This window comes from Trachemys scripta, chromosome 1 (assembly GCF_013100865.1).
Source record: "Trachemys scripta elegans isolate TJP31775 chromosome 1, CAS_Tse_1.0, whole genome shotgun sequence".
In the NCBI taxonomy this organism is placed as follows: domain Eukaryota; kingdom Metazoa; phylum Chordata; order Testudines; family Emydidae; genus Trachemys; species Trachemys scripta.
This window is the reverse complement of record NC_048298.1, coordinates 259,956,810-259,977,712: the sequence shown is the minus strand read 5'-3', so window position 1 is coordinate 259,977,712 and position 20,903 is coordinate 259,956,810. Positions and strand designations below refer to the sequence as shown.

Here is a 20,903-nt window from a genome sequence, read left to right as displayed (position 1 = left end):
GAGACCTTTTAAAAAGCTGGTAGCTCTGGAGAATTTCCGGACCGGTGATCAGTATAGGAAACTAAGAGGCTAAAGAGCAAATACAGGAAGACCCAGATTAAGAATTGCACCTCCGGCAACTCACCAGCAATATCCCCATTTTATGATCACTTTGACTGGGTCCTGTGGGCACTGTGCCCAGCGCAGAGCCTACTGTGCTTCATGATGACCTGATGAGCCAGGATCGAACACTGCTGACCACCGAATACACATCTTCACCCTGGGGACTGCTCCCAGCCAAGATTGTGAAGTGACTATTGTAATGATACCAGTCCCACAGCAGGCAGTGGAGCAGGTTGAACTGGAAAATCTCAGTCTCTGCTCAGAGGAGCTATTTCAGCCCTCTCCAGCACCCAAGAAACAGCCTGGGGCCAAGTCTACTGAGAATGCAGAAGAGAGAAGCTGCCCCAGAGCCTGGTAAGTGCATGATTCAAATTAAGTTTACTATCACAGTAATGGGAGGAATTTCTGGTTAAGTGACAAGGCAAAACTGGTAAATCCCAGCTAACAGCATTTGGCCAATAATGGCAATTTTTTTTTGTTTTGTTTACAGCATCTAGGTGTGTTTCCCTACCCCACATCATTTGAACTTAAAAATAATGAATTTGCATTTCAAACTTTAGAATACAGCTGTAACAGTTATTTTATCAGTTAAGATAAAGAAATTTGCTATGGGTGTTCTTGTTTTCCTTTGAGTAGTTGGGAATTTGCCACCCTGCAATCATTCCTCCTGTGTCTAGGTAGCTGCCAGTGAACAGCAAATGTAGTGTGAGTTTGGGAAACTGTTCTGTTTCCAAATGTAGTCCATTTTAGTTAGAGGTAGTCCATGTAGAGGTGTATGAAAGCTGGAGATTTCAGAGTTTTGCATGCAGCAGTAACAGGGTAAGCTGTGTGTGCTAACACAGCATCATGTTAATTCAATCATGGATTAAGATCCAATCCTGGCTGCTGATAGCTGCAAACTTCTCCTGAGGCAGGAACTCCAGATTGTCATATCATGGGGAAGAACATATTTTCCAGACCCCCTGTATAGCAGACTATTCCACTCCACTCATGAATGTGCTGTTTGGTCACTATTTGTTGAAATACTTCTGCTGCATATGCTGCAGATTTCCCTCCAGTCACTTGGAATAACAGCTCTCTGCCAATAGGACACCACAAGAAATGTTATGTCTTCCAAAACATGAACGGCCTGAACCGAGAGACAGCGAGAGAGAGACTTTTTTTTTGTGAGGGCTCACTAAAACACCCCATCCCCTGCCTGCTATTGCAATTTGTTAGGACATTTTTTTGAAGCAGAGTAAAGGTTTTTAATTTAAACTTACCATTGCCTTTGCACTTCTGCAATTATGAATAATAAGGCAGCGTGAAGAGGGAGTGAGAGGACTGGAGCATCCCCTTCACAATATGTGTAGGTTCATTTTAAAACTGTTTTATGTCCTTTACATTCCACAGTTGTTAATTCTGAGGTCCTCCTCAAAGCTGCTTTAAACAACAACTCTTTGTTTCTTGTCCTATTTTAGGACCCTCAACCTACACTACCTGCTGTTCTTCAGGAACTCCATCCTTGGCCCAATGTGCCCTCCAGGACCATTTCAAAAGGAAGTGTTTCTGTTAAGAACTCATGGCTGATGCTCTTAAGAGGGCAGACCAGCAGGTGCAGTACTAGAAGAAGAGGAAGAAGACGATAGGAAAAATAGTATGCTAACAGGCAGAGGCTCGCCATCCAGCTGGAGGAGTGTGTTTCAACGAGGGAGCAGGCACTTGGAACATGAACATCAGCTAAGGGAGGTGGACAGAGCCAACCAGAGAACTGTTCCAGTAACTCCCATTAATAATGGCTGCAAGAATACCAGTTCTTGCTGCCTCTCCTACACCACTGCATGATGCCCCTACAACATACGCTAAAGCCCAGGAGCAGCTTACGCAACTCCATGTTGGGGAAAGGCCATGTACTCAGGACCATGCACTCATGAGGAGATGGGCCGGGCAACTAAACCCTGTTCAGCCTTCCTTCTTCTTCCCCTCTTCTTCCCTTCTCCCTCCTCTCCAACAAAATGAGGGCTAAACATGTAAAGAAGAGAAAGGAGAACTTCAGTCCATGGGACATGAAGTGAGAGGGGGATTGTGTTGGGTATGAATTATTTCCTGCCCTCTATTTTTGGTTTTGTAATGGCAGCTGGCCTGCACAATGCTGAGTTGTTTACTGTTTTCAGACCTGTTTACAAATAAAGCACTTTGTTTTCAAGAAAGTATATGATGTAATGCACTGGTAGCAATAAAATCAGGATTTCAGCTAATAAAGGTAAAAACATGCTAAGGAGTATTTAAGCATTACAAAGTGAACAGTATTCTTCTATTCCCCCCCCACCACCACACACACACACAAATGTATTTTTAATCATATCATTGATTTACAGTACATTGCAATCAAGAACATTCCACTCCCAAGCACTGCCATAAATGCCACTTTTCCCCACCAAGCACATTTGCACAAGTACCATTCCCTCTCTTCCATTGGTCCCTTCACAAAGCATCCCTTACTTGTGCTGCATGGGTGCAACCAGATCCAGCAGTGGTTGTTTCACTTTCTGGCGGAGGGAACCAATCTAGCATCCCCATGCTGTCATTTGCGGGTGCGGGGGAAAGAGTCACCCGTGGCTTCAGAAAGGTTGCAAAGAGCACAGCAAGCTACAGTAATGCAGACAGCATTAATTACACAGGCATCCAAACTGCTTTTTAAACACCTCCAAAGGGATTTTAAACTGCTCAAAGCACATTCAATGATCATTCTACACCTGCTTAGAGTGTAATTAAACTTTTTTTTGCCAGGGCCCCTGAAATCACAGTACAACTTCATAAGCCAAGGCAAAAAAATGGTATGTGGGGTCCCCTAGAGTAACACTGGGGACAGTAACACCCTTTATGTCAATGTCATTGATGGAAATTGAATCCATGAATGTAGACATCAGAGCGGCAAAAAACAGTGTCATTGTGGACTCTTCCTGTGCCATCCACATTGCCATTCATAAATCTGCCTTTGTTGTCCATTAATGTCTGCATAACAATGGAGTAGTACCCTTTGTGGTATGTGTGCTCCTTGAGGAGGGCAAACTATGGGCCCATGAGTTCCATCAATTGCACCACCAGAGTTAGGAAACCCCATTATTTCAAAGACAGCAATTAGCTTTGGAATATATTTAATGGCTGCCACATTGGGTTAAAATACACAACTAATTGCCACAGTTATCTCTGCCATCACTTTACCCACAGTAAACTTTCCAACCCCAAACCTGGCAATGGACCTGTAGCAGTCTGGTATAGCCAGCTCCCAGACAGTTATAGCAACCCACTTCACAACTAGCAAAGATGACCTCATGTGTCTCATGCTAGAGAGTGTGGGCGAGCTGCTTACGAAGTTCCAGAAATTATACACACCGAGCAGCATCTTCCAGTGGGAGTGAGCAATGCCAGGGCACTCCTCTCCTTCCTCCTGCAGCTCCATCTGGAAATCAATCAAGTACCTTCACTGGGACAGAAAAGTATCCACCCATGCCTAGAAGTAGTATGTCTCACCAAAGGATCCAGTACTGGGAAATTTTCTATTACTGGAAACAAAGAGCAAGATGGAGTTGGCATGGTCTCTGAGGGGTACTTAGGTACTGAAGTCGTCTTTGCCAAAACGCGGGATGTAGATGGTGCCAGGGATGAGGGGTATTGGTGCCAGCCTGAGAAGCCTCTGAAACAAGGAAAACACCTACCTCTTCACTATTACTGAGGCAATTGATGATCATGGTCCCTGCCCTAAAGCTACAGAAATGGAGGGGCCTGGAACAGTCAATGGTGCCAATAGTATGCCCGCTTCCTGAGTTAGTGGGGAGGCAGGTATGGACAGGAAGAGTAAGTCTGTTGCTGCCACATTGCGCTGACAGCCCAGCTCTGCCCTGGTTACCCATGTCTTATGGACATCAGAAGACTGTCCTTGACGGAGAGGACAACAAACTTCTTGTTTGAAAGTCCCTGATGCATTTTATGGGTCCTCTTTCAAGGTGCCTTAGGAGACATGGATCAACCTCTTCCCCTTCTTGAGGAAGAATCAGAGTCCAGGGGATTATCTGCTATCAATGTTGAGGAGGAAGATAGCTGAGGTCAGCCAGTGTCACCAGCTGAAAAGAGACCCAGTGCTACTGCAGGCCTTATAGCCTGTTCTAACAGGTGCTGCTTCAGACAAAGGCATGCCAAAATGCACATACTTCTATGTAAAGATATAAAGATGTAAGGAAATATGACTTAAACACTAATGGAATGCCATATAGTGGTCACCCTGAATAGTGATTCTAAACATTCACAGCTACTACCACATGCCTTTGCATGAACCTCAAAGGATAGTAGTGCTGGTGTATGAGAAAACTAGTTTTAACAAAAAATGTTAATCTTAAAAGTAGATTTACAAGATTCTATATAGGGAAAAATTAAATAGATGAGATTTACTTAAGATTTCATTACCTATTTTATATATGATGATGGTAGCATTACAGTTAAATAGAAACTCTTTAAAAAGGGTGGGGGAGCAGGGGAAGGCTTTCACAAGATCAGCTGGATGGTGTCAAATTTACAGCACTCGGAACTGTGTAGAAATAAATCATGCTGTGCGGACACATACCAAACAACCACATTTTATGGATTTATCACATACTACCTTGCAATTTGGGCAAACTAATTCAATTTCTCAGTACTATACCCCCTATATACAAAGGCAGATAACACAAAATCAATTTATAAAAGAAGTCTGATGTAGCATAAAATATTTTTCCTAGGTATAATTAATAATCTATGCTGCTCCCATTTGTTCCTCTATATTGATATTTAGAGTTTCTTCCCGGTTTTGCACAAAGTCCTGAGATTGATATGGGAAGAACGACATGTTTTGTTTCTTAAAAATATATAAATAGATCACGAGTAGCTGACTCGTCCCATCTTAGTGAAGTTACCCCAATCAGACTGGTGGTGCAGAGAGATTGGGTCATGGCACTTCTGGACACAAAAATGTGGTAGTGTTATTTTTTAGCTCTCTCTCCACACCTTGTATGTGAGTTCACCTGCCCTAATCCAGAAAACTATGTCAACATTCCCTGTGATGCAGAATGCATTCTTCAAATGAGGGTTGGGGAGGCATGGTGAATTAGAAACATCACTACCATTGGTGTGATCCAGATGACTTCTAAAGGGCCCTAATTGACTGGTAGAAACCTAAGATTTCACTGGAACTAGCTTTTTGGCTTTTTTTTTCCCTTTGTGAAGACAGTCTTCAAAATGCATGGCTTACAAAAATACTAGAAAAGTTTCACAATGACTTATCTAGAAAAAAATAATAAGTTGCCCTGGTAGCCTGGGACATAGATTTTAAGGCTAGAAGGGACCATTATGATCATCTGGTCTGATCTCCTGCATAACACAGGCCAAAAACCATCACCCACTCATATCAGAGATCAGTTATAAAACTAATGCTTTGTGAAGTAAACCTTTGATCTTTGCCCACAAATTGTTCAAGTATAGTCTCCTCTCTAAATTTAAGATGTCTACAATGTATGTGTAGCCCATAGGATTATTTTGCTAGCTATTATATCCTACCAGTCCAGCCAGCCGTAACAAATAATATGTTTCTCTTTCTGAATAATCCATTTCATATATGATTCTCATTTTTTATCAGTATTAATTCCTATGAAATTAGGATGTGTTGAGGCATATGATATGTGTTTCCTAATAATTATACATAGAATAAGTTTTGCTGAAATGCAAGAAGCCGACTGGCCTGTATCTGCTAAGATCAGCTAAATAGCTAAAAGTATGATCAGTTAAGAGTAAGTCAGCATAAAGGCTGGCAAGCTTTGGCACAGACAGATAGAAATAGTCCCTGAATTTTGGGAAACCGAAGGGAGGAACTACACACAACACTGAATAGGTTTATCTGGTGTCTGCAACTGGTTGGTAACCACAGGGTATACTACAAACCTGGAAGTCGCCAAGAGAGCCTAAGTTGGCAGTTTATGCAGTGAGACAATCCTTATTAATATGTAGAGAGTAAGTGTCATAATCCATTAACCTATAGGATAAGGGTACCCATAAATTTCTTAGGGTATGGAAACAAGATTTGGGTATAATAGGTTGCCCCTGAATTACATAGTGTCAGGATCCTATAAAATACCATGTAAGGATATCTTAGGGAGCTTTTTTCTTTTCTTTGTTCTTCTATATTCTATAGACTATCTTTTTATCTACTTATCATTCTATCATCCATCATGCTATCAGCTCAGCTTGTGTAGTATAGTATAACTACTCAGCATTCCAAACTATTGGGGAAGCCAGATCAATCATGTTATCGGGCATGCCAGGAGTAAGGCTGGTCCTTCACCTCCTATTACTGGGTCTTCATGGAAAGGTGTGAGTAAGTTAGGAATCTTATTAGTATAATAGGAATCTTACCATCAGGAGTTTTGGAATTCTATTACTGTTTTGCAGTCATAAGTTTCATATAATTTATTATTATTTTGTTAATCCCAATAAAGTTTTTATCAATTTAGTATTGTCCTCAGTATAAGTGTTTTTGCCAAGCACCCTGAGACTCCTCTCCTGATATAGAAAACTCTGAGTTCTCGGACCCTGTAATCTGAATTGGACAAAAACCTATAAATCTTCTGGTCGGATGCGATCAGTGGCGAGCCATAACAACTAACCCATAAAATTCAGGCCAACATATGGCTATGGACATCTCCAAGCCCTTAAGAAACAGTCATCAATCTAAAATTAGCTTGTTATACAAAGTAGGTATGCAAGGAAGAAAGGTGGGCATATGAGAGGCTGGCACGGCTTCTGGAACACAGTTAAGATAGGGTAGATCCCTTTAGAAGTGCAGAAATATACAGGAAATATTTGGGTTTCTTAAGTTTAATTTCCATATGAATTTCCTGATTTCTAGTGACTGAGTTTTTTCCTACAAAAAATAATAATCTTGTTTTACCTACAAAAATTGTGTATTATCAACATTAAATTCACCTTAATATTTTTGTCCAGGAACTCATTTGAAGGAGTGACTAACAGATCTGTACTTTAATATTTAATTGCAGTATAATAGAGAAATTTCACTAAATCACAAATCGCTAAGGACATAAAGAAGCAGCTAGTGTACTTATAATCTTTAAAAAAGAAAAAAAAAGAAAAAAAGGTTCTGGAAAAATGGGCGCTATAAACTTAACAGAGCCTGTTAGTAGTAAAACCAACGCAAAAGATGTGGGGTTGGGGGTGAAGCATACAAATTCTAAATCAATAGCGCTACAAGGGTTTTTCCCCCTAAGAATATGCCATAGATGTGAGCGAAGCCTAGCATCTGATAACACTCGTCTACAATTTTTGAGAAGTCGTCTGCTTCAGAGATAAAATGTGCTATTTATTACGTATTTTGATGTGCTATGAATTCAAATATGACAATTAAAACAACTGATTGGCTACTGTTTCTAAGATATTTAAGTTTTTACATTTTATGTCTATGTATATTGTGTAGAGAGTAGAGTTTTAATCATAAATTGTAAACCTAGGTCTTTTCATGTGTTTATGCTTGCTTTACATGATAATATTTCACCTGTCCTGTTTATGTAGCAAAAGGGTTATATAAATCAAATTTATTGTGAAACAAAAGGTAAAAAACTATTCTGTACATAAAAAGAACAGGAGTACTTGTGGCACCTTAGAGACTAACAAATTTATTAGAGCATAAGCTTTTGTGGGCTACAGCCCACTTCTTCGGATGCATATGGAATGGAACATATATTGAGGAGATATACACACATACAGAGAGCATGAACAGGTGGGAGTTGTCTTACCAACTCTGAGAGGCCAATTAAGTAAGAGAAAAAAACTTTTGAAGTGATAATCAAGATAGCCCAGTACAGAGAGTTTAATAAGAAGTGTGAGAATACTTACAAGGGGAGATAGATTCAATGTTTGTAATGGCTCAGCCATTCCCAGTCCTTATTCAATCCTAAGTTGATTGTATCTAGTTTGCATATCAATTCCAGCTCAGCAGTCTCTCGTTGGAGTCTGTTTTTGAAGTTTTTCTGTTGTAAGATAGCCACCCGCAGGTCTGTCATTGAATGACCAGACTGTGTATTCTGTACATAGTTTCGTCCTATTCAGTGTCTACTCAGCACTTCTTGGCTTGTCTCTTGTATTCATTAAATGGAGCATCTCTTGTCACTGTACAGCAATAGTCTGCAAACATTGATGAGCTCCATTTGCCCTGATAGTGTTTCTCCATTGTTGCAATCTCCTGGTGAAATCGCTCGCCGTGCTCATCGCTCACTGCTCCGCAGTTCGGTGGAGAAAAAATCTAGATGAGAGTGCAAAAAATGTATCTTTAGTGACATGTTGCAACCAAGGCTTTTCTATGCCTTGAGGAGGTTTTCCACCAACAACCTGTAGTTGTTTGCCTTGTTGTTTCCGAGAAAATTTATTGCCACTAAGTGGAAGGCTTTCCATGCTGTCTTTTCCTTGCCTCGCAGTGCATGGTCAAATGCATCATCTCGAAAAAGTTCATGAATCTGAGGACCAACAAAGACACCTTCCTTTATCTTAGCTTCACTTAACTTTGGAAATTTTCCATGGAGGTACTTGAAAGCTGCTTGTGTTTTGTCAATGTCCTTGACAAAGTTCTTCATCAGACCCAGCTTGATGTGTAAGGGTGGTAACAAAATCTTTCTTGATTCAACAAGTGGTGGATGCTGAACACTTTTCCTCCCAGGCTCCAATGACTGTTGGAGTGGCCAATCTTTCTTGATGTACTGGGAATCTCTTGCACGACTATCCCATTTGCAGAGAAAACAGCAGTACTTTGTGTATCCAGTCTGCAGAGCAAGCAAGAGAGCAACAACCTTCAAATTGCCACAAAGCTGCCACTGATGTTGGTCATAGTTTATGCACCTCAAAAGTTGTTTCATGTTGTCATAGGTTTCCTTCATATGGACTGCATGACCAACTGGAATTGATGGCAAAACATTGCCATTATGCAGTAAAACAGCTTTAAGACTCGTCTTCGATGAATCAATGAACAGTCTCCCTACTCATCTGGATCGTGAACGATGTTGAGGGCTGCCATCACACCATCGATGTTGTTGCAAGCTACAAGATCACCTTCCATGAAGAAGAATGGGAGGACAATATCCTTTGATGGTCACGGAACATGGAAATCCTAACATCACCTGCCAGGAGATTCCACTGCTGTAGTCTGGAGCCCAACAGCTCTGCCTTACTTTTGGGTAGTTCCAAATCCCTGACAAGGTCATTCAGTTCACCTTGTGTTATGAGGTGTGGTTCAGAGGAGGAGGATGGGAGAAAATGTGGGTTCTGTGACATTGATGGTTCAGGACCAGAAGTTTCATCCTCTTCCTCTTCCTCGTCTGACTCAAGTGAGAATGATTCTGGTGCATCAGGAACCGGCAGTCCTTCTCCGTGGGCGTATAGCCGATGGAATGTTTGGATAATGCACAGTCCACTTTTTCTTCTTTGACACACCTTTCCCAACTGGAGGCACCATGCAGAAGTAACAATTGCTGGGATTGTTGGGTCTCTCCAAATCATTGGCACTGCAAAAGGCATAGATTTGCTTTTCCTGTTCAACCACTGGCGAAGATTTGTTGCACAAGTGTTGCAGCATATGTGTGGGGCCAACCTTTTGTCCTGATCTCCAATTTTGCAGCCAAAATAAAGGTGATAGGCTCTCTTAACCATAGTGGTTATACTGCGCTTTTGTGATGCAAAAGTCACTTCACCACAAACATAGCAGAAGTTATCTGCACTATTCACACAAGTACGAGGCATCTCTGCTCACTTTGGCTAAACAGAAATGTGTCCCTTTGCAAAAGCAAACACTGACAAATAAGAGAGCACGACACTGTATGATTTCTAGAGCTGATATAGGGCAATTTGTTCAGCAGAGTGATGTAAGCTTTGTTATGATTGCATCATCCATGACTTCTAGGAATAACATGATCCAATTCATATCATGTATGACGCAATACCAGCTTCAGATTGCATCATTCATTGTTTTGCCTAAAAAGCAAGTACTGTCCAAACCCAATCATAGATTTATTCATAGATCCAGTCAAAGATGTATTTTAGTCATTTCTGGTTTAAATTGAGATCCCGTCCCTTTATAACTCACTTATCCTCCACCATTCCCAAGTCAAGGGTCGTATATACTGACCCAATAGCATATCTTGAAAACTAGAGCCAATCATCAATTTTAAGCATCATTTTCATTCTCAGTGACCCAGAATTAGTAAAGTTTGACTACATTTATTTCAGAAGCATTTTGGCTGTAGAGCAGTGTAACTCACAACTGGTATATTATAACCAGAGTTGGGCAAATACTTGATTTTTAGTTCACTTGATTTTTAGTTCACTTGCAGTTTAAAAATAAATCTAATTTGGATTGAACCAAATCCAAAAATTCAGTGAATCAAAATAGTGAACAAAAAATTATTTGGATTGATCCAAAAACATTTGACCCAAAATGAACCATTTTGCTTCCACACTGTATAAATAAATTTGGAACAGGGATATGAACTTGGGTCTTTTACTGCCCAGGTGAGTGCCCTAACCACTAGGCTATAGTTTAATTCTCACTGACTATCCTACTTAATGTTATACACACTGTCACAGCTCCATCAGGAGATACTGAGACCCACCCTGGAATAACCTATTGCCCAAAAAGCTTAAGCCAGTATCTTGTAATGTGGAAGACCCAACTTCAAATCCGGTCTCCTCATCAGAGAGAGGATTGAACCTGGTCTACAACATCCCATGTGAGTACCCTAATCACTGGGTTTATAAGAGTGCCATGGCCACCTACCCCAGTTTTATGAATGGTGTCGAATTCTCCTAAACTTTTTTGGCCAAAACTATTTGATAAATGTGTGTCAAATTCACTAATAGTTTCAGGTTGACTGAAACGATTCATCAAAAATATTTTGCCCATCTCTATTTATAATGAGCTAGTTAAATTGTCCAATCATGGAGAAGCAATAAGATCAACAGCACAAGTAAACTCCTCCAAGTACTGGGAACAAATCCAGGTAAGGGGAACAGCCTGTCTTCAAGAGTGTAATTTTCTTAATTCTCATAAAAAAAAAACACCACCACTTGATACCAACATTATTAGTATGAAAAATTATCATTATTTATGTTACCAAAGTGTGCAGGAGACCTCTCATGGACCAGGACCACTTTGTGCCAGATGTTGTATAAGCACAAAATTCCAGGGATCTTACAATATAAGACAAGAGACAACAGATGTATACAGACAGACAGGAGTACAAAGAAACAATATTAGTCAGCATGATAGGTAGTGTCTCAGTTCACCAGTAGACCAACTTTTGTCATGTGTTTTTTGTAGGTACCACAGGAACGGAGAGATTGAACATGGATAATGAGGTAGTTTTGGAGATGTTTATGGGGAGTGCCTCCTAACCATGTGGCATAGCATGGGAGAAAGCACAAATGTGTTTATAAGAAATGTTAACAAGTGGGGAATAGAGGCTGGTATCATGGGACAATCTGAAACAAGTATTGGTAGCTTCATAGTGAATGGAAGATTATAGGTAGGGTGTAGATGGACCATGAATGGGATTGAAAATGAATATAAGCAGTTTGTCTGAGATACAGAGGAGGGAGCCAGAGGATGGACTCAAAGTCAGGGATGACGGCTAAAACAACAGCCTCAGAAAGTTATCTTTGCAGCAGCATTCTGAATGCATATGAGTGGGGCAAGACTGCATTTGTCAAAGTCAGAGAGAAGGATGTTGCAGTAATCAAGAGGAGGAGAGCTTGGACACAACAACTTCTTCTCCAGGGCAAAACCACTGAACCTATTAATAACCAAATTCCAACAGTGTCTGTCCTCTCCCAACAATCTAATACCATTCCTAATCAGGCTTCATATCAGTGCGTAACAAAGTGATGCACTTGTAACTTCCTTACAATCATGCCAGGGAACACACTTCAATACCCAGACCATCAATCTATCCATAGGCTTTGACAACATTCACTGTAAGCTGCTGTTGACTGTATGAAGCCCTGGAAGTACTTATGGAGAAGCACTGGGTTCACTCTCTTGTATAAGGCTTCTTTTTTCTCCACAGCTCTAACAAATATTGTTCATTTCACTGTTTCAACTTTATTTCTGCAAGTTATCTTCCTTATTCTTGGACAAAGTAAGAATATTCTTAACAGGTAATCATAGTAACAGCTTGCTTATTCAAAAATAGTGTTCAGTGCTATAAAGAAGCTCAACAAATATGTTGAGCAATCTTTACCAAATTAATTTGTTGATAACATTTTTGTATAAGCTGAAAGAATACTTTTCTACATAGATTTGTGTGTTTCAAAGATGATTGTTAGCCATACAATTTAGTGGAGAGAAAATATCCCCATTTCATTTCAATTACTGATCTATTAAGCTGTTGGACAACAGGAAGCGTGCTGAGAATTTTTAAACTCATTTTTCTTTACAATTGACTTCTTTGTCTAGGATGTACAACAAATGGATAATGGCTGGAAGATGCTCAGCTACTATGGTACGAGAATAGAATACAAACTAAATAGAAAAGAATGGTGGCTATGTGTGAGCATAATTGAAGATGATAGATATAACCAAATGCATCTTGTAGTGCACACAGCAACTTCAGGTATGCATAGTTCTAGATTTAGAGGCGGTGGTAATCGTTATAGAAATGCAAATTTGTAGACAAAGCAGGACTGACTGTGTGTAAACGATATATGATTCCCAATCAAGGCAGTTAGCCCAAGTGCCATCATCATCTGTTTAAAAGTTGTTGGCTGTTTGGGTTACTGGAATTATTATAGTGAAAATAGTTGAGTCTGAGACATTGTTTGTACTCTGCTAAAGCTTGGCCTCATTATACAAACTCAAACTAGACATGCCATTGGACTTTAATGAGGACTAATTGGTTGACCTATTTCCGGAATAAAATATAGTAAGCTACTGGTAGAAACTGGCATTAAAAATGACCAATTCAGCTTGCACTGCTTGTTGCTTTCATTATACTTGGTCAGATGGTTTCTATTAATATTGATTAGATTTTTGAACTATTTGCCTTTTCATGCGTGGAGTTAAGGGTGGGTAGAACCCTGTGAAGACCTCTGGGGAGGAGAGAGGCATAAGCATATATGTACCTTAGCACAGGGCAGATATTGCAAGATTGGGGCTTAAGTCAAGGTTCATAGATCTGAAGGACTGGTGTCAACTATGATACAATTGGGTAAAATGCTAAAGACCTAAATCCTTCTAGGCTCACCAGTCTGCACCACTTCCCACACCGCCAATTGGCTGGGAACGGTGAACCATGGCCACTGGGAGCTGCGGGTAGCTGTGACTGCAGCGGTCAGTGTAAACAAACCGTCTTGTGGCCTGCCAGCAGATTACCTGACAGGCTGCGTGCGGCCTGTGGGCTGCAGGATGCCCAGCATTGATCTTGACAATCCCTGACAAGGGTTTGTCTAACCTGCTCTTCAAAATCACCAATGATGGAGATTCCACAATCTCCCTAGGCAATTTATTCCAGTGCTTAATCACCCTGATAGTTAGGAAGTTTTTCCTAATGTCCAGCCTAAACCTCCCTTGGTGTAATTTAAGCCTATATCTTCTTGTCTTATCCTCAGAGGTTATGAAGAACAATTTTTCTCCCTCCTCCTTATAACAACTCTTTATATACTTGAAAACTGTTATTATGTCCCCTCTCAGTCTTCTCTTTTCCAGACTAAACAAATCCAGTTTTTTCAATCTTCCCTCATAGGTCATGTTTTCTAGACCTTTTTATTTATTTATTTATTTATTTTGCTCTTCTCTGGACTTTTTTCAATTTGTGCACATCTTTCCTGAAATTTGGCACCCTGAACTGGACACAATACTCCAGTGAGGCCTAATCAGTGCAGAGTAGAGTGGAAGAATTACTTCTCGTGTCTTACTTACAACACTCCTGCTAATATATCCTATAATGATGTTCGCTTTTTTTTGCAACAGTGTTACACTGTTGCCTCTTATATAGCTAGTGGTCCACTATGACCCCCAGGTTCCTTTCTACAGTAATCCTTCCTAAGCAGTCATTTCCCATTTTGCATGTGTGCAACTGATTGTTCCTTCCTAAGTGGAGTACTTTACATTTGTCCTTATTGAATTTCATCCTATTTACTTCAGACCAGTTATCCAGTTTGTCCAGATCATTTTGAAGTATAATCCTATCCTTGAAAGCCCTTGCAACTCCTCCCAGCTTGGTATCCTCCACAAACTTTGTAAGTGTACTCTCTATGCCATTATCTAAATCGTTGATGAAAATATTGAATAGAACCGGACCCAGAAATTATCCCTGTGGGACTCCACTCTTTATGCTCTTCCAGCCTGATTGTGAACCACTGATAACTACTCTCTGGGAAGGGTTTTCCAACCAGTTGTGCACCCACCTTATAGTAGCTCCATCTAGATTGTATTTCCCTAGTTTGCTTATGAGAAGATCATGCAAGACAGTATCAAAAACCTAAAGTCAAGATATACCACATCTACCACTTCCCCCTATCCACAAGGCATTGTTACAATGTCAAAGAAAGCTGTCAGGTTGGTTTGACACCATGTATTCTTGACAAATCCATGCTGACAGTTACTTATCACCTTATTATCTTCAAGATGTTTGCAAAGATATCAAATTATGGAAAATATCTCTATATTTTAAGGATTTTTCCTATTTTTTGTGCAAATACTCCAATCCAAATAGGATGGAAGTAGAAATATATAATAACTAGGCTTGCAAAGTATGTCTGAAATTTAAAGATTCTGAAAACTTTCCCAATTCAACAGGTGATTTTTTTTATTAGAACACTTTCTAGTAACATTCAGTTACTTAGTCAAGAAGAGATCCCTAAAAAAGCATATCTGAAGGTAGTAGAGCAAATTCAGCTAGTCAGGTGTAAATCCAGGATAACTTTTGAGTTGGGAATGTTTTCAGATTTGCACCCTTCACCTCTGTGTGTAAAATTTTTAAAATTACCTGAGCCCTATTGACAGTCAATAGGATTTAGGCTCCTGAAGTCACTTAGGCACTCTTGAAAATTTTACACTAGATTTAGATCTTGCAAAGGTGTAAAATCTTTATTAAGTCAGATTTTCCTCAAATATTAATTACTAATGGAATCATGAAATTCTGTCAAGCCTGTCCACTTATTAGTTGATCTTATTATATCGTGCAATTTAGTTTGCCAGTCACCATGGTATCTAATGTCTTGATTTTGAAAGCAAAACATGTAGTTTCTTCTGAAAAATGGAATGTCTTCACTTCACTTCTTAGCACTATGCTCTATGAGTGGGTTATTTGATCATTCTAATGACTGGAATATAGCCTCATCTTAATTTGTAATCTGAAGGTGGTAAAACTCAAGCTTGGGTTAATCTCTAAATGCCATTTATCTCTGAGAATGCTCTGTCCCTCATTCCCATGTGGTAAATCTGAACTCTCAGTCAGAGTAGCCCTACCAAATATAACTAGCATAGTGATGCAAGACACTGACAATGAAAATAAGGTCCTGACTTACTTAGGGCTATAAAGATATGGAGTAGGATTTCAAAATGTATTAGCCATCACTGTATTTACTTCTGCAACAAAGTCATACATTTTGAAGAAAATGGGTTTGGTCTTCTATGATGCCACTCATTACTTGAACTGTCCTTGAATGCTCATTTTATACACTGCCAACTGCTTCTGACAAAGATCGTAAGTAGTCTGTAGTCTCAGAATGGCTGTAATATTCCTTTCCTTCAACTATATTAACTTTGTAACATTAATGATAGTCTGAACATGACAGTTGCTCACAGATTGTCCATAACAGTGTCAGGGAAGTAAGCACAACTTTCAGGCTGTCATATCTTTCCTGATTGTGTGCTCATCATACTAAGAAAAGCTCTTGCTGGGGAATGGGCCATTACATTCTCTCTCCTAGACCACTATTTTGCTATGCAGAGTGTTAGTCTGTATCATACTGACAGTGCATCTGAATTCCTACTGTGAGCATCAATATTGGCTTGGGAAAAGATACATTTTTGGAAAAAGCTATTGCAGATAGTCTATTTAAAAACAAACCAGAGGAAACACATTTGTTTTGCCTGAAGCAAAACCAAGTTATATAATTCAGCAAATCTGGATTCACAGTAGCAGAGGTAAGTTCTCTTACAAACTCAAATTTCACCTTTTTGTACTAATTATACATTTATCCGAGGATTTCAAAAAAAATTATGAACTCTTAGGCTCACAATTCCACTGCAAGGTGAATAATTTATTACATCTATATCTTACTAACTAAGGCAGAGCAATTAAATGACTTTACCAAGTAGACTGATTCAGTAGCAGAGATGGGAATATAACCCATGAATCCTGGCTCTGAGTTCCATCATGTAATCACTAGCTATATTGCCACTGAATACCAGTAATACAGAGCATGTCTACACTGAAGCTGGAGATGTAACTTCCAGTTTGGGTAGATATACATATGCTAGCTTTGATTGAGCTAGTGTGCTAAACATAGCAATTTAGCCATGATGTGGGTGCTGGGACAGGCTAGCTGCTTGGGTACTTACCTAGAGTCTTGGATGGGTTTGCACACTTGGGTGGCTATGTTGTCACACCCTGTCATAAACATACAGCTAAGGGTAGCATAACATCCCTCTTTATCCTGTAAGGGGTTAATTCCTCTTTTACCTGTAAAGGGTTAAGAAGCTCAGGTAACCTAGCTGACACTTGACCGAAAGGGGACAAGATACTTTCAAATCTGGGGGTTTGCACAGTTGGGTGGCTATGTTGTCACACCCTGTCATAAACATACAGCTAAGGGTAACATAAATATACAGAGGGGGGAGCCTTTATCTGTCTGTTCTGTGTGCTTGATGGAGACAGATCAAGAAAGCAAGCAATCCAATTCCATTAGTATTAGCAAGTACTAGTGAAGGAATGCATTAGCTTACTTTTATTTTGGCTTGTGATTTCCTTTGTAGGAGGAGGGAGGTTTATACCTGGTTTTATAACTTTAAGGTTTTGTCTAGAGGGAGGTTTATCCCTGGTTTTGTACTAAAGGTTTTGCCTAGAGGGGAGATCCTCTATGTTCTTGAGTCTTTTGTTATTCTGTAAAGTACTTACCATCCCGATTTTACAGAGGTGATTCCTTTACCTTTTCTTTAATTAAAATTCTTCTTTTAAGAACCTGATTGATTTTTCATTGTTTTAAGATCCAAGGGTTTGGGTCTGTATTCACCTGTACCAATTGGTGAGGGGATTATTCTCAAGACTGCCCAGGAAAAGGGGTATAGGAGTTTGGGGGGATATTTGGGGAAGGTAGGGCTCCGAGTAGCCATCCCTAAATGTTTGTTTAAATCACTTGGTGGTAGCAGGGTTACTTAATACAAGGTATAAGAAAGAATTTGTGCCTTGGAGAGTTTTTAACCTAAGCTGGTAGAAAGAAGCTTAGGAGGGTCTTCATGCGGGTCCCCATGTCTGTACCCTAAAGTTCAAAGTGGGGAGGGAACCCTAACACCCCCACACTGTAAATTAGCATGCTAACTCAACCAACGCTAGCATGTATATGTGTACCTTCCAGCTCTTAGTGTCGGATTTTTTTTAGAAAGTTTTTAATCAGCCAATTCAATCCTATTGAAACCATTTCAACATTACTGACCTTAGTTTTCAATGGAAAACTGAATTATAAGTTTGGGCTCTGTGTATAAGGGAAAATAGCTATTTTTCTAGACTTTTCTTATGTCCAGTAATATATCTCGCTAATGTCTGAAGTAGATTAAAAGCTCCTATGGGCAGAGACTTGGATTGTTTGCTTGTCTGCAAAGGTCCACACATACCTATTCTGTATAAATATAGTCTAAAATTTAGCAGCCAAAAATTCAATTCTGAGACTTTCAAAGCCACCTAAGAGACTGACTCCAAATCCCAATACTTACAAGGCCCAGCCCAGATGAGCCATTACAAACATTGAATCTATCTCCCCTTGTAAGTATTCTCACACTTCTTACCAAACTGTCTGTACTGGGCTATCTTGACTATCACTTCAAAAGTTTTTTTCTCTTACTTAATTGGCCTATCAGAGTTGGTAAGACAACTCCCACCTGTTCATGCTCTCTGTATGTGTGTATATATATCTCCTCAATATATGTTCCACTCTATATGCATCCGAAGAAGTGGGCTGTAGCCCACGAAAGCTTATGCTCTAATAAATTTGTTAGTCTCTAAGGTGCCACAAGTACTCCTGTTCTTTTTATATAAAATGATGGGGTCTAAATTAGCTGTTACCACTCAAGAAAGATCTTGGAGTCATTGTGGATAGTTCTCTGAAATCATGCACTCAATGTGCAGTGGCAGTCAAAAAAAGCGAACAAAATGTTGGGAATCATCAAGAAAGAGATAGATAATAAGACAGAAAATATCATATTGCCTCTATATAAATCCATGATATGCCCACACCTTGAATAATGCATGCAGATGTGGTTGCCCTATCTCAAAAAAGATACATTGGAATTGGAAAAGGTTCAGAAAAGGGCAACAAAAATTATTAGTGATATAGAATGGCTTCCGTATGGGGAGAGATTAATAAGGCTGGACTTTTCAGGTTGGAAAAGAAGTGACTAAGTGAGGATATGATAGAGCTCTATAAAATCATGAGTGGTATAGAGAAAGTAAATAAGGAAGTATTATTTACTCCTTCTCATAATACAGGAACAAGGGACCACCAAATGAAATTAATAGATAGCATGTTTAAAACAAACATAATAAAGTATTTTTTCACTCAACGCTCTATCAACCTCTGGAACTCCTTGTCAGAGGGTGTTGTGAAGGGCAATACTATAACGGGGTTTCAAAGGGAGCAAGATAGATTCATGGAAGATAGGTCCATCAATGGCTATTAGCCAGGATGGTCAGGAATGGTGTGCCTAGCCTTTGTTTGCCAGAAGCTGGGATTGGGTGACAGGGCATGAATCACTTGATGATAATCTGTCTATTAATTCCCTTTGGGGCACCTGCCATTGGCCACTGTCAGAGGACAGGATACTGGGCTTGATGGACCTTTGGTCTGACCCAGTATGACCGTTCTTATGTTCTTATGTTCTTATGTTCTAAAATAATCAGAGGTAGAAGTGTTAATTAAAATCAAGTGTTTATCTTGGTTGTAGTGAAAGAAGTCAAGAGCTGGAAAAAGGAAAGCAATTTTATCTTGGATCAGTGATAATGTCCTGTACTTTCAATGACCTACTTGCTAATTGCAACTTAATATTTAAGATGGCATTGAAAAATAAATCTAAAATTGGGACTTACTCTCCAATTTATCTAAAAGCTAAAATACATTTCTCCACAAACTGAGACTACTTATTATATTGAATACTGTCTCAGCTTTAAATAATTCTGCTGAATGTTAAAAACATTTACAAATTACTTTCTCTTTAAAATTTCTACTGGTTTTATAACATACATTCAGGTCCCCCTAGTTTAATATGGAAAATTTAAACCTTATACTTCCCATATTTATGCTTAATAGTGTCTCCAAAATTCACTATGGAAGTCTTGAACCATATTGTAATATTCACATAGTGGATGCACAAGTTACCTTGTTACCATAATGCCTAGACTATCTGCCACTATCAGGTTTCAGATCCAGTCTCTCCCTTTCCATAATGTTGGAGCAACAACGTCTGTGTATGTAAGTTTCTTTGTTCTTTGCCTCCTAGCAGTGAGAAACAAAGGATAAATGAATCAAACACAAACAAATGACATCACCTACTGATGGTAAATAAATAAACCTTGTATCATTACTGAACCCAGAGAGAGACCTGCTTGACTTCCTCAACCCAGAGCAGGAAACTGTGAGACCCCTCCACCTGCAGCTCATCATCAGTTGCACTCTTTGAGGTGTCAAGTATCAGAGGGATAGCCGTGTTAGTCTGGATCTGAAAAAGCAACAGAGAGTCCTGTGGCACCTTTAAGACTAACAGATGTATTGGAGCATAAGTTTTCGTGGGTGAATATGCACTTCGTCAGACACATGTCATACATCTGACGAAGTGGGTATTCCCCCATGAAAGCTTATGCTCCAATACATCTGTTAGGGCTTGTCTATACTTATGCGCTGGTTCGGCGTCAGGCAATCGAACTTCTGGGTTCAATTTATCGCGTCTTGTCTGGACGCGATAAATCGAACCCAGAAGTGCTTCCCGTCGACTCCGGTAATCCTGCTCGGCGCGAGGAGTATGCGGAGTCGACAGGGGAGCCTGCCTGCTGCGTCTGGACCGCGGTAAATTTGAACTAAGGTAAGTCGACTTCAGCTACGTTATTCACGTAGCTGAAGTTGCATACCTTAGTTTGAATTGGGGGGTTAGTGTAGACCAGGCCTTAGACAAAGGTGCCACAGGACTCTCTGTTATATCTGAGGTGGTAGTTTAGGTGCTGCTTTCTGGGTCAGGTCTCTATTAGTTTCTCATCCTACTACTAACCCCATCAGCATTGTGAATCATCCAACCTCTGCATAGAAGCCAGTGACTGAACTCTTTTTTCCAATTCGTCATTCCACTGCAGGCTAGTGATTTCATAGTGGGATTGTGGATAAATCCTCATTCACCACCCTCTTATAGTATGGGAGATGTGATAGATATGTGGGAGTATGGGTATACAAACACTACATATGACATAACTATATAGATATAGATATTAAATGAGTTTCATCTTTATGAGCTTTTACAGTAAGTCTCTATCAAGTTT

At 39.8% G+C, this 20,903-nt stretch overlaps 1 long non-coding RNA gene across 1 annotated transcript; it reads right to left on the bottom strand.

Moving 5' to 3' along the window:
- Positions 1-203: 203 nt before the first annotated feature.
- On the bottom strand, positions 204-20,099 carry LOC117871498. The gene is made up of 3 exons (XR_004644258.1): positions 19,756-20,099; positions 3,478-3,778; positions 204-1,180 (listed from the first exon to the last, which is right to left on the bottom strand). It is a non-coding gene; the product is annotated as an uncharacterized LOC117871498 (long non-coding RNA).
- Between the last annotated feature and the right edge of the window lie 804 nt (positions 20,100-20,903).